The sequence below is a fragment of the Sphaerodactylus townsendi genome, linkage group LG07 (genome assembly GCF_021028975.2).
Source record: "Sphaerodactylus townsendi isolate TG3544 linkage group LG07, MPM_Stown_v2.3, whole genome shotgun sequence".
NCBI classification, from domain to species: domain Eukaryota; kingdom Metazoa; phylum Chordata; class Lepidosauria; order Squamata; family Sphaerodactylidae; genus Sphaerodactylus; species Sphaerodactylus townsendi.
In genome coordinates, this window is record NC_059431.1 from 38,109,117 (window position 1) to 38,124,446 (window position 15,330).

Sequence of the window (15,330 nt, forward strand, 5' to 3'; positions counted from 1 at the left end):
TACTTTTTGACACATTTTAAAAATAGAAAGATAAACACTGTGTGTGTGTGTGTGTGTATATGTATATATATATATGTGTATATATATGTGTGTGTATATATATGTATGTATGTATATATAAATATATATATAACCTTTACGCTTTGTATAAACAATTACACACACACATATATATAAAATATATAATTATATCTACCCCAAATGTCCTGGGATTTGCCTGCCGGGAGTTGGCAACCCGCAACAATCATGGCTGAGGATGATCCCGGCATTCCTCCCTTCCACGATCTACAAGCTAAGCCTCCACTGGCTAACTCTGAGAGTAAACCTTCAAGATCCATGTGCAGGGCTTACGGTATTCACTCCTGCCCTCCTTCGTAAAACAAACAATTCCACCCACCCGCCTCCCCATCAAACAAGCCGGATGAGTGCAACCTTTGCAGGGCTGCAGGTATTAGAGATCCTTTAAAACCTGGCGTCTTTCTCACCTGGACTCAGCCAGGCTGCCATCCAGCCAGGAAAACCTCTAGACTCAGCAGAACACTGGTATCTGCAACAGGTGGCAGGGCCCCAATATTGCTCCTGCCGAGAAGGACCGAGTGAGGAATACACAAAACAGGGTACTGACCCCACATTCAAGGGAGGCGGACTGAGAGTTAGGATTAAGCTGAAAATCTGGCTCCTGCAACTCCCTCCCATTTCCCCTCTTAAATTAGCTCACCTTTTTCAAGAGGATCCTGGCGGGTGCTCTTTCTTGTATGCATCATATGTCGCTTCAACCAGGCAGCTGGGACAGGAAATAACAGAAATTGGCTTGGGATGGCCTCTCTAGGAACTGGGACTCTTTCCCATTAACCATAGGGCCACTCTCCAAAGGAGGCTGAGAGGACCAAGCCTCCATGAGCGCCCAGTAAAAGGATGAAAGAGGCTGCATCACGACTCCGAACCACGGAATTACAGACCCGCTTGCTTCTAGTTGTGCAAGATACATCCATCATTATATCAAACTTAACCATGTAGGGAAAGGGGAGCAGGAAGAAACCTGTTCTGGAACAATAAATAGCTTTAAAATGCACTGTAGGCAGGAGAACTTTCAAAGTCATCTAACAAATAAAACGGAAAAGCAATTTTACATTTTAAAAAGTAATTAAAAAGTAATGTTACGGCACTGGACAAAAACCACATCAAGATCATAGATCCTGTAAGAAGCAGTAATGAGTCTGTTCCCTTTTTACAAAATCCTGTGAGAAATTAAAACCTCTCTTCATAAATTTCTAAGGGTTTGGGTACGCTGACCCTGTTCCCTACAGTTTGCAAAAGCTCATAAACAACTGTTAGACGCTCCTGCAGCAGCCAAAAGACTTCAAGAAAGATAAATCTATTTATTTATTTAGGATTTATATCCCGCCCTATCCCCAAAGATACTATTACAAATCAAAATAATAACTCCATTCTATCCTAGCCTTATATGTTACTAGCAGGGCAGCCGTTAGCCAGCTATGCATGCTTATCACAGGCTCCTAAGATTTTCGGGGTGATATTCAACATACTTCTTTACAACCTGTTTGTGAATTTTGGAATGACATGCATATTTTCTCACAGCCTGTCTGTGGACTGATGGAGTTTGTTTTCACATATTTTGCAGCAGCTTCCTGTAGTTGTCTTTTTTAAATGCAATGTGTTATTGCTCTCTTTCATCTGGTGGGCTTCACGTGGAAGCAGCCATTGTATTTTCAGAATGCAGAAAGGAAGTGCTCTGCCACTGGATGCTGATGAGTGAAGGCTGTGAAGGGTTCAGGGTGCAGGGTTGAAGGGCCAGGGGAGCTGGACTGTACCCCCACTGCAGCACATTCCTGGGGACTTATCCCGCCACTTCAGAGCATGACACCAAGCACAGGGCGATCGAAGTCCGAGATGAATAACCTTGTCTCCACAGTAATCAATGTGAGATCCATATTCAAAACCACAATAAATACTTTTAGTCCAAGGTGATAATTTGATTTGTAATCTTTTTTATTGTATTTGGATGTAGTGGTCTGGTGGTTAACATGAGGTTGTTAAGGAGATGCTTTCACAGCCTCTCTAAGAACTTCAGGGTGACATTCAGCATACTTTTTCACAGCCTCTCTATGAACATCTGGGTTGTTTTTCACATATTTTGCAGCAGCTTCCTGTAGTTGTCTTTTCCCCATTGAATCTGTAAATGCGCTTTCTCGCGTTTAATCCTCTCCCTCCCTTTAGCTGTTCAACAGAACAGATTTAGGTATCACGGTGAGGGAAGTCGTGGTAGAGAATCAGTTGGGCCACCATTGGCTCAATTGTGCTTGTTGTTTGGTAGGAAAACCTAAAAAGAAAGAAACCCAGTACTGGTAACTGAAAAGCCTAAGGGCTAAATGGACTTGTGTAATTGGAAGGAGTTGCAAAGAACCAAATTTAAACAAAACAGTTTACTTCTCTTTACAAATAACATTAAACATCAACATTTAACATTTACAATTCAAGGTCCTGTTCAGGTTTGCATTTCAAAGTCATATATTTACACAGTCTACTGATATTGCCAAGTCCAATTCTTCTTTGCTGGTGGTTGGTTTTGAAGACTTCAGAGGCTTGGTGAATGGGATTCAAGATGATGAAGGTTCCCAGAAAACTCTCACCATTTACATACACAAAAACCCTGAAACAATAAATTCTAACATTTAAAATATAGCAAAAAAAAATAAACTCCCTTCCCACTAGTTCCCCACAACATTGCAGTTACCTTAAACAAGGTGTTAAGGGCTTAATAAAATCAATCAAGGTCCCAGCCTGGTAGCCTTGCTTCCTCCAACCTCATGAGTTCTGCAGCATTCTGCTTCTTTTCAGACTCCACCCCTTTCTGGGTCATCCCATTCTGACACAGGGGTTACACTTGCACCACCCTGTTAGGTAACGCAAGTCCAGGGGTCCAGGCACCACACTCCTGGCCCTAAACCCAAGGTGGAAGCCGACTAATGTCAGCTTCACCCCATCACCCCATCCTCACCCTCCGCTGGCATCCAATTGGATGGCAGCATTGTTCCACAGTAGCCCTAATATCAGAGTTTCACTGCCGCAGAGATGAGAGGTGACTAAACGCCAGTGCATTTGCTCCCTGCACCAGTGGGGCTGCCCCTTATGTGCTAGTGTGAGGCCACACCGTTCTCTCAAGCTCTTTCAGGCCCCACTCTGATTGGAGCCATTAGTCTGGAAGATACAAAAAGAATCCCACAATAAATGAAGGTTATATGAAAACACTAATGATAACAGGTTAGTGACCTCTAGTACACTACTTTTAGGTAACATTAAGGAATGTGTTCTTTCTGAGCACTGGCAAGGTGTCCTGATTGAAAATTACTATAAGAAGGCAACATATTTTGGTAGAGGGCTGAAAAATTCTTCAACCTTATCTGTACAAACAACCAAATTACTATAGGGCAGGTGTCTCCAGGATGGTGCCCATGGGCACCATGGCACCCACTAAAACCTTTCCTGGTACCTATCAAGTGTTTTTAGAAAGTGGCAGAGCCAGGTGGGACTTTTAACAACAGAATTTCTGATTGGCTGTGAAGATTTTTTAAATGTTGCTACAGCAACAGCTGTTACCACAGCACAAGGATCTTCACTATGTGACTGCAGGTAGGCTATGGCAGCCATTTTGTGTCAAAATTCTGAATATGCCAGAATTCCAAAGGTGTCCACAGCCTCAAAAAAGATTGGGCGCTCAGCTACAAAAAACCCGACCCTTCAGCATAATCTTCCATATATGATTATGTGTTTAACTTATGCAGAAGAGAAGGTTTATACCCACTTTTTTCTACCTTAAGGAGACTCAAAGCTGCTTACAATCATGTTCCCTTCATCTTTCCACAACAGGCATCTTGTGATGTAAGTGAGGCTGAATGAGTTCTGAGAGCTCTGATTGGCCCAAGGTCCTGTGGAAGTGTAGGAAAACAAACCCAGTTCTCCAGATTACAGTCCTCCACTCTTAACTACTACACCACGATGGTTCTGATCCAAATAAATAGTACATGGTTTAGTGCCTTATATCTTCTAATTCAAGTTCATGTCATATTGGTCATTTTTTCCATATGCCATAGTGTTTTAAAAATCTACAGACAAGAGATAAATCTCTTCCTACTCTTATTGTTAATTAATATGACTATGCCTGTTTTACATACAAGAAAATAGTTTTGATTTTGTCTGAGAGTGGAGAATGGCAAAAGTTTCCTATCAATAGTGGAAATATATACAATATACTAAATATTTTCAATGAGTGGAAAGAACAATGGCAAATTTCCAATAATTAATAGATTAATGTGGTAAAATAAAATAAATCAGGACTAGCAGTATTATTGACTTTGCATTTTATTTAGGAACACACTTCCAAATTTAAATTCCTTATACATATACATCGGAAAGCAGTTTTACTTTAATGGAATATTTGAATAACTTCATTTCAGTCAACTAGACTTTTCTTTTTATAGCAGTGATGTGCCTGAATTACAAATGAAAAATTATTGATTTTCAAAACATGTTTCAGCACTAGTGAAGGGACAACTTAGAACATGAGAACATGAGAAAGAGCCTGCTGGATCAGACCAGAGTCCATCTAGTCCAGCACTGATATACCCAGATGCTTTTAAAAAAACAGCATTTGCAGTGGCATGATCAGTCAGGATTTGATTGCACACTAGCACACTCAAATGACCACTTTATCATGAACTTTTGTAAGTTTAGATTGACAAAAGCACTGATTCAGTAGGAGGCTAAAAATTATGTGAATTGGCTTTCATCCACTTCAGAAAAACTGGCAGGCTCAAAAATCTCTAGCAAAATGCACATGCCACTTCCTTATGTTTAGAGTAACTTGATAACTGCAACGAGATAAATGGGATGGAGAGAACATCTCCTTCCTTTCCACTTTACTTTGACAGCAACATCACGGCTGACATATCAGCCCTTCCAACAGTTAAGGCTTCCTGTCAGCCACACAGAAAGACAGGTCAGACTCACCAAACTGTTCGCTATTTAGGTAACACTAAAAAATAGAAATGCAAGAAATACTTTATTGCATACATAAGTAGCCTCTCTTCTTAAATAAATACATAAATGTGCCTGAAGCAATTTTCAGCAAGAACATACATGCCTCTGAGGGTCAAAAACTTTGTTCACTAGAGCTATTTCCATGCACAAGCTTACATATCTTGTTCTCATGTGTTCTTTTAATTTTTTCCCCCGAATCACGCTATTTGACAGACTATTCTTTCTCTTCTCTTCAGGGTAGGATGGTTAGTAACTAGCAATATAGTATCAATGGAAAAAGACAAGACTACAACTGGATGATGGGCAGCTCCGGAGGCTGTTCCATTCACCCGCCCATCCTTCTTTTTTTGCCGTCAAGTCACATCTGATTTATGGTGACCCCTGAAGGGGTTTGCAAGCCAAGAGACTAACAGTGGTTTGCCACTGACTGCCTCTGCATAACAACCCTGCTATTCCTTGAAGATCTTCCATTCAAATACTAACCAGGGTTTACCTGACTTAGCTTCTGAGATTCTGATGAGATCAGGCTAACCTGGGTTATCCAGGTCAAAAACTTTAACATAGGATAAAGGAATCCCTTTAGAGAGACTACATGTATCCATTTGAAAGCCTGTTGCTATTATCCCTTGGAAAAAGTCTAGACTAGTATTTGGTCCTTTTGACTTTGAATGTCAAGTTAGAATGTAAGTTAGAAGCAGCATAACACTACAATCAGCTTTATCTGACAAAAAAAAATTCAGGTTAGGAATGAGTGTAGGGTAATTCTGGATTAAAGTTTTGTATGTAAAGCATTGGGAAGCTCCTTGTGATCTATAAATATGCTATGAGATTGAAGTATCAGTGGAAGAACTGTTTGAGCCTCCAGAGGAAACAGACAGGATTACTTCACATGTCACCATCTAATGGAAGATAGCCAAAAAGTAACAGAAGAACAATTCTACTTTACAATAGATCACCTCTGTCTATCTGTCTGTCTGTCTATCTAATGCTGTAGAGATAAATCAACAGCCCCCTAATACAATAACCGTCATTATCTTCTTATCCTGAGGTTATGCTTTGATATTGCATTTTTAAAATGAGCCTGTTAATAACAGGAGTTGGTTTTTATACCCACCCTTTTCTATACCTTAAGGAGTCAAAAAGTGGATTGCAGTCACAATCCCTCTCTCCACAATAGGTACCTTGTGATGTGGGTGGGGCTTGAAAGAGTTTTGAGAGAATTGTGACTGGTCCAAGATCACCCAGCAGGCTTATTCTGGAGGTGTAGGGTGTCAAGGCTGTTTCTCCAGGTTAGAGTTCATTGCTCATGTAAAAGAGCAGGTAATCAAACCTGGTTTGCCAGATTAAAGCCCACTACTCTTGATCAATATACCACTCATACTGAGGAGGCAAAGCATTCCTCCAGATGGTTGAAAGCAATTAATTGGGCCAGTTTCAGATTATTTACCTTAGGCATTTTACAAGAGAAATAGAAAGAACCAATAGAACATTTGTTCTCGTATCAATTACACACTCCATCAGGACATTCAGTGGTGGACAGACTTCAGGTGCCAGTAACTTTATTTGTACATAAGCCTTCAAAGTGGTTGAAGTGCATGGAATGCAAAAAAAAAAAAGAAAACACCGAACTGTTCATACCAACAGTATCCAGTGGATACTGTGCTTACAGTGTCTATTTGGACAAAGGATACCCTAACCGAAATCCTCAGACTGCTATGAAGCTCATCAATGATCTTGGGACAAGTCATTATGGTTCGACTGGATCTAAAGCACAAGGTTGTTGTAAGAATAGGGGTGAGCTGTGAATACGGCCTTGAGTATCTTATATTTCGCAGAAAATTAATAGGACACATTGATGGTAGGAAGATACTCCCTGTTCCTTTTCTTTCCTTTCCTTCCATAATCAGAGTTTCAACATTCTGTCCATTCTTTTCACTACACACATGAAAAAGGTAATTTCACCCTTGCTCCAAGAAATGCTTTCTGAAACCTAAGCATTAAAATTGCCTGCCTAGTTTCTTCAAATATCTTTCTGAGAAACCTCAGGCTGCAGTCCTAGGCACGCTTACTTGGGAGCAAATCTCTGTGAACAGATTTCTGAATAAACATGCATGGGATTGTGATGTGCCACATTCTTCACCCATGCCTATCATCTCTTTCAGAAGTTTCAGAAATTGCATGAAATAATAAAGACTACAAGAAGCATAGGCCTAAGAAGGCATACTTAGAAGGAAGTTCAACTGAGTTCAATGGAATTCATCGACTAGTAAGCATATCTAGGACTGCAGCTTATGGATGCAGTCCTATGAACAATTAATCTGAAATGTCACACCCTGTGAAGTGAGACTTCCCTCTGAGATTTCACATTATATTTTATCGTTTGATAAGTCAACAGAAACAGAATGCCAGAAACAAAGCACTTTCTCAGAGACGTCTGTTTATGCAATACTGGTTGCTTGCTGAATCATCGGCTACTGCAAAATCCTGCTAATAAACATTTTGTCACAGCATTTGGTTAGCTGTAATCCTTTATAGAAGTAATTGCAGACTATCCAGTGACAATCATGGCCTTTTGAGAAAGAAAAAAAGCCCTGGTTTTATAAGAGAAAGTAAAAACAACTCAATATTTTTCACCAGAGGCTTTGTATATTGAGATGGTGTCATATAAGTTAGTAACGTATTATGCAGATACCATGGTCTCAATCCAGGGATCAATGATGCATTGACAGCAAACTATACATCTGCTGCTGTTCACAGAAAACTCCCCCCCCACACACACACACACACGCAAATGGCCAACACTCGATGAATCACCTATTGAAGGAAGTGCAAAAATGGATACCTAGAATCAGCCCTTCAACTCTGAACAGGTAATTAGTACTGTGAAAGCTGACTGGCAGGATGCCACAATCCCTTCACATCAGAGTCAGTTTTCTCCTAATTTAGCATCTTTTTATATATATATATATGCAGTAACAAAGAGAAAAGGAATGCATAAATAAAATGAGGAAAGGAGTTGCATAAAATTTTTCAAATGAAATGTGTTATCCTTTAAGTTAAAATGAATATCTAACAGTTAACTTACTTAGTACATGTTTTGCTGCCAGGATGAAAAACCACCTGAATAGAGGCAGTGAAGGATAAACCATCATACTATGTATAAATAAACTGGTTATCATCAGTTTTCTGGGCTGTGTGACCATGATCTGGTAGTTTTTGCTCCTAACATTTCGCCCGCATTTATGGGTGGCATCTTCAGAGGCACACCCCGCCCCACCTGTGAGGTGGGCAAAACATATACCCCATCACACAATCACTTCACACTGAGCCATGGAGAGAAACACATGTTACTGTGACACGCCTCTGATGGTGCCAACCATAGATGCAGGCAAAACATCAAGAGCTAACATTACCAACCACAGCCAAGCAGCCTGGAAAACCCACAACAGCCAACAAAATGAGACTTACTTCTGAGCATAACTGTTTAGCATGACTCTCAAAAAAACTGTGTAACCTTTGATATACAAAGAATCTGTAATTTCAACCTGATCAGGAGCATGGACTGGAGCACTCTGGAAATTACAGGGATGGTCCAACCTCCTTAGCTGTGTCTGGTGGTGCAAAACCTCAACTGTGCCTGGAACTTCCTACAGTTGACGACATGATATTCAGACCAAGCGCTCTGGACATGGTAAACATGTGCCTTACCACTATGCTTTGCAGTATTCCCTGCAGTGGTAGATGTGGCTGGTATCAACACCATAGCTGCGAAGGGATGCCTAGTGCTCTATGCTGTGTGCCAGTTAAATGTGTGGTTAGGAGGATGCACCTATGGAAGTTGTGAGGTCTCATCTGGCTTCTTCGCCATTTTGCTATTGATCAACCCACTACTGGGCAAAAGGTGGTCTTCATCTTCTTGCCAGAATTCCCCTCCAAGGGATCTAAACACATGGCTCCGGTTTACCAAACTGGGTAGGTATTCCCAGAGAGCTATGGGGAAATTGGCTAGGAGGGCTTCGGTCAATGCACAGCTGGGTGGTTTCATGTAGCTGCCATAGGGTCTGCCTCTCCCTTACCTGGTGCTCCTGAAACCAGAGAGCTTAGACTGGACTAACTCTGCATATATGACACTGTTATATAACAAGGTATACTTTGCTAAACGCATTAAGAGAGAAGCTCTTACGATTTCAAATGAATCTGGCAGGTTTAAGAGATGTTGTTAAAGAAATAACTTGGATGCCTTTAAATGCAGTCAGGGAAATTTAGTACATCACCAGGTGCAAGACGTTTCAGCATGCACTGAATATTATACATTTACTATTGGCACATGAGATAAAGCCATCCTTGCAGAGTTACTCAGAACGCTGGACTGAGATCAGCTTCTCAGTTCCTGAACAGAAACAAATCAAGAACAAAAATGACGGTAAGGTGGGAGTAAAATGACTGTCTGAAAGAAAGATGAGTCACAGCAGTTTATAACCTTATCAGAAAACAAATGAGTTGCCACTAGTTTTGTTGCCTTGGCTGTAAGACTCAACATACAGGTTGTAGGCATGGAATAGCTAAGTTCTGCTTGAAATTCACAGGCACCAATTTCCAGTTTTTAGAACTGTAGTGATGAGACACCTGGATTTTCAGTAGCTTAATTATGACACAGCCCCATCCAAAGGGCTCTGGCGGCTGGGAATGGCATTGCGGCCACGCAACATTCAAAGGGCTTTCAGGTGGCGCAGGCAGTGACAAAGAAAAATCCCCCGGCAGCCTGGAAAACCCCCTCCCCATAGCCCCAAATGGAATTACACAACCTTTTTGGAAGTGGACTCCGAGGTCCAAGCCACAGCATTCCCAGTTCCAAAGCCTGGGTGGAAGCTGGCTCAGCTCCACCCCCTGAAACACCCCAGCCTGCTCCCCTGACCCCCCTCCACTGGGAGTCCAGTGTAGTTTTGCAGCAGAGCCCACTTCCAAGTTTTGTTGCTGTGGACCTGTGGTGTGCCTATTTGCCAGCGTGTTTGCCTTCTATGCCAGCAGGGATGCCCCTTACACTGGCAGAGGGGGCAAAGACATCAGTGCAGCCCTCTGCCGCGCCCAGAAGCTGTTTCACCTGCCCCACTCTGGATTGGGCAGTCATAACCTGATTCTAATATAGTTGGTATACACACACTTATTTAGCTATCACAAGGAAGCTGTTCTTGGCAGCCACCCCATTAGTTATCTCCAACTTATCCTTAGCATTTAGAACTCCTTCTGTCTTACCATGTGGATTGCTGCTATTACATTTAAAATGTCCCCATCCCTTGAGGATGTCATCAGTGATCACTGTAATGAGTATAGAGATGTGACATGATGGTAGCAATGTCCAATATTAAAACATATAACCATACAGAATAAGAAATACTGTACTCCCTTGCATGCCACCCCTCACTCCCTCCCCTTTCCTTGCATGCCACCACTCTCCTCCCTCCGCTAGGGTGGGTGGGCCATGTCCAGATGCCAGGCCTCCTCCCCTGCATGCCACCCCTCACTCCCTTCCCTTTCATGCCACCCCTCCCTCCCTCTCCCTCCCTTGCATGCCACCCCTCACTCCCTCCCCTCCCTGCCTCCCCTTGGGACCTGTGCCACCCTACTAGTCACTTCTTTCCAGGATGAAGATGAGCCATTAATTAGCACCCTTTGAGTTCGATCAGTCAACATTTTTATCAGTGTATGTTACAAATGTGGGTTCTCGAAATCATGCCAAAAGTCTCCCTGGAAGCTAAAATGTCCAAACTGAGACTTGTGCAAGACAATAGGTTTTAGAAAAGATAACGATGCTAAGGAAAGTTGAAGGCAGCAGGAAAAAGAAGAGTCAATGATCAAGGACTCCACAGCCCTCAGTCTGCGAGAACTGAGCAAGGCTATTAACAATACAATGTTTTGGAGGACATTAATTCATAGAGCCACTGTATGTCAGAAGCAACTTGTAAACACTTAGCACACATATTACAAATGAGAATGCCAAATGTCTGATAGCGACAAATATGTTAACAAGTCTTGCCTGATTAATGTCAAGAACTAAAGGGCAAATAGTTTCAAAGAGCCCAATAAGAGTTTCAAATACCCACTTTTTTGATTGTTTGATATGGGGCAGGATGACCAGATAGGTATGCTGTATAGTCTGCAAGACAAGCATTTGTTGATATTGTAAAAGTTGTCATATAGCTGCATTCTGGGACGAACGTTAAGGAAGTGTTTATGGGATGGGGAAATGTGAAAACAAGGTGCCAGAAAGTCTCAAGAGATGGACCTTGATGGGAATGAATTTCTGTATTACGTATATCTCTTGTCTCTGATGTAACTCCTTGGGACTCTATGAGAGGGGCTGTTTTTTATTTGTTTAGTGTGCCTTTCTATTTTGCTGAACAGACCTTTGTCAGTCTGAATAAAAATTTCTTTTCTTTAAAATATTGTTGTGGCTCTCATTCGGCCTGGCCCAGGTTATGGTAACATAAACATAGCAGTTCCAGAATGAGCCCTAAGCATGTTTACTGGCAAATAAATCCAACAGAATGCAGTGGAACTTACTTTCTACCAAGTGTGTTTAGATCTGCAACATAAGAAAGTTAGCTCTTCGGGGCTGTACTTGAATTTATATTGGAAGTCGCCTTTTATGTAGAAGATGTTCGAAAGTGTAATTTTTAAATTCAAAATTGTTCTCTCACCGTAGATTTAAATTTTCTATTGCAGCTCTCAAAAGGTTTCTTTATTCAGAACATATTTACAGTATAGTCAGAGTTTAGACTTGTGAGTTCCATTTAAATGGAATATGAAACTTTAAATCTCACTAAGTTTTGATGTGATAGGAAGCAAAGATATTAAATAGCTAGACAGAACTATTCCTTAAATGTTGGCATAATATTAGAGGGGAAACTTCGTAAGCAGTAGAGTTCCAAAATCTGAGTATTTGTAGATTTATTATAGATATGTAATACAAATCATTAAACTCTGAAGGCTGGAGAAATTTTACCTGGTGTAATCCTAATTGCATTAATTGACTTTAATGTTCTGCATGGAGCAATAAGGAAGGTCAATATGAAATATCTTAAGTAAATCAGATAGTTAAAACTAATTATTTTTCATGTTTAAAATTCCTCGTGAGTAATTCTGCATAGGATTCTGCTGTCAGCTCTGTTCATACCTTCAAACCATGTTGGCAAAACATATGGAAGAGGTGCGAGATTGTAACTTGTGCCTTCACAATTCAGATTAAGTGAATCGAACCCAAGCATAAAAGTTTGGTGCAAAAGATAGGACACTCAGTTGTGCTTAGTGATCCTAAACAAACATATAGGGCGATTTTGCACTTGAGAATTGACATAGGGTCGACTCATCAGGCTGAAAAGAGTCAACCTATGTCAATCCTTTGTAGCTTCCCACAGCAGCCGAGGTTGTCCTGCTGGAGCCGAGTTCAGCGGGCGGGATCACCTCGCCGCGTCATTCACTCATCATGCCTGATTGGCTGCTGCGTTCAGACGGGAATGCGAACGTGCGTCCCTTTTTTTCCATTTCGTTTTACGTTTCAGCTAGGTAGTTGACGTCGCAACGCAATGTGCGTAAGAAGGCGCAATTTGCGTAGATTCTCACGCTCGTAGCTTTCATTTCCATTTTGCACAGGAAACACATCTTTTGATCCTCTTGTCAGAACAGTTATGGATCCTGGGGTGGAGCAACTGCTGGCCACGATTCAACTGTGCTCAGCTGTCAGCAGTCAGATCAAAATGGCAACTTCCCCTCCAAAATGACAAACGTTTATAACATGCCACCCAAAAGGAGGGAGGGATGAGGTGTGATTGATGGGGTGAAACAGTGCTGTGAAGGAAAAATGTTGCCATTTTGTTGCTATGAGCGGCATGCAATCTGCCCTTTATTACTGCACTTGGTTGTCAGTGTTATACGGAAGCGGGGGGAAAGGCGCGCTTTTCGCCGGCGCGAGTCTTCCATTCTGCGCATGCCCAAAACATTCGTCTGTGATTGGCTGAACGGGTGAATCAACCTGACGAAGATTCCCCACTCCCATCAGCTTTGCTTGAGTTCAACCTAGCTTCGCTGGTTTACCCCACCTCGGAGGTGGAGTCGAAAATTTAATGGCAGAACAGAGCAGGACGAACCCACGTTGGATTCACCGGATGTGGGGAACACTTGGGTTGAACATATGTCGAACTTAAGTTCACACAGTAAGTGCGAAATCACCCATAGAGTTGTTGTCCCAGTCTCATACTTGTACTTGTGACCATTTGCACCCTCTTCTGAATGCATGGAGGTCAGGACACTAGTAGGGACGATGCTGCTCTTTCCTTCCACCCATTCAACAAATGCAGTTTATGAATAAGGCCCTGTTGTAGAAAAAGTTTTCAAAATGGTGGTGGTGGGGCGTTTGCAGAGGAAAGTCAACAGGCCTGAAAAGGGCAAACTCCCTCTCTGAGCCATGGCATTAGTGCTATGTGAGAAAGAGGCAGGGTTGGGGAGTTATGTGTATGCCTGGAAACCAGCAAGACATACGGTATTACCGTTGAGCTGTCCATGGAGTGGTAGGTTTGACTCTGCCCATTCAGTGATCTGAATGGAATGGAATGGAGTTTGTAAGCCACATTGAGTCTCCTTACAGAATCCAAATGCTTCTTCTTTATCCTAATGTATCAAAAGATTGTACTGTTGTCAATGTGTGTGAATGTCCACTTGTAGAGAATGTGCATATTCCTGAGCTATGGCTTTCCTGAGCTGTTGATAACCATTATTAGTAATGTCAGGGAAACACAGAAGTCTATTTTCCATGCCAAGTACCTTTATCCTATTGGCCTCACCCCCCTTTTCTGACTGTTATTTCTATTTCTCAGCCATCTGCAAGGCAGGTACCTTTTACATTCTATCCAAAGGTCATTAGATGAGAAAGAAAAACTGTTTTTAAATCCAACCCTCAATATCTAATTCTATTTCAAATTAATTTCTAATAAAAACATTTTCTGATCAGGTGAACCAGGCTACATTTAGAAAATCTAAAGAAAAAAACTGAGAAAAACTATAAGAAAAAAATAGTTCTTTTATTGGATTAATTGTTGTTAGCAAGAGTTTTCTGATAGAATACTTTCTATAAACTAATGCAGATAATATAATTAGCTAAGAGTTTGTTTTTAAAAACAGAAACACTGAAATCACTGGACTCAGATTTGGGAAACATAGATCCTACGTAGAATGACTTCTGTAGCTATACAAAACCTGTTAGCAAGCTACCTAATCTCCTATCTAGAAACAGAATTTCGTAAGAATGTAATTTCCCAGAAACAAGACGTAAGTGATTTTGTTGTTGTTACTTTCAAACCCTACAGTCTAGTTTTGCAGTATATTTTGCATCCCTCATGAAACAATTCTGAACCGAAAGAACAAGGAACCAGATTCAGCAGCATCACAAAAGGCACACGAGGGAGAAAGCCACAATCTGTTGTGCTGCCAAGTCACGGTGAGGACCGCGCAACCCCAGATTGCCCCTTGTTCTTTTCCCTAACAAGAAACAGGAGGGCAGCATCATACAGGCAGCTCTTAGCAAACCCTTACATCCCTCTATTGGAGCGCCAGGAGACAGAAAGCTAAAAACCCCAAATGCTGGGCAGCAAAAGCAAACGCAATGCACATTGCAAAGGAAAACGCAAAGTGCCATCACAGTCCGAAAGCAATCTCCATCATCCCGAGCTATAAAACCGTGGAGCCGTCTCATGCACGGGACCAACCCACAGTTTAAAAGCTACTTCGCTAGATAGCCATTGGCCACGGCCACTCGCGCAACGTCCGCCCTTTGGAAGCCATACCTGCTGTCATTGGTAACCAGGGTGCCAATAAAGTCACCAGCGGTGAGGAAACTGCCGGGCGCGCAATGCCCCTTTTCCTCCTCCACAACGTCCACCCTCCCTTGCCGGGAGCCTCGCAGCTATTCACGCCTTGCAGAAACAATGATGCGTAGCAGACGACCCCCGTGCCTCAGCCCGACCCGCGCCCTCAGTCCCCTCCCCACACCATCCCAGAGCCCAGCTGCAGGGACGAGGCAAGCCGGGAAACGATCCAAACCCCTCCTCTTCCCGCCCCAACACCAACAAGACTCCGGCCTCTGCGATGGCTGAACAAAGAGCGCTTCCCTTCCTCGCCACAGTCCGTCCCATTGGCCGGAAGGCGGAACGAGGGAGGCTCCAGCCTGCCTGGGAGGCCTTCCTAAGCCTGCTGCTGGTAACCAAGGGAACCATGAGGCAG

The 15,330-nt window shown here is 42.3% G+C and overlaps 1 protein-coding gene across 1 annotated transcript in view; it reads right to left on the reverse strand.

Annotated features, from left to right (window-relative positions):
• The window catches only part of TNPO1 (transportin 1), a 74,726-nt gene extending 59,651 nt beyond the window's left edge, over positions 1-15,075 (reverse strand). Inside the window, exon 1 of the mRNA XM_048502916.1 lies at positions 14,895-15,075. The gene's annotated coding sequence lies outside the window, so the exon portion shown is untranslated. The remainder of the gene's footprint in view (positions 1-14,894) is intronic.
• Between the last annotated feature and the right edge of the window lie 255 nt (positions 15,076-15,330).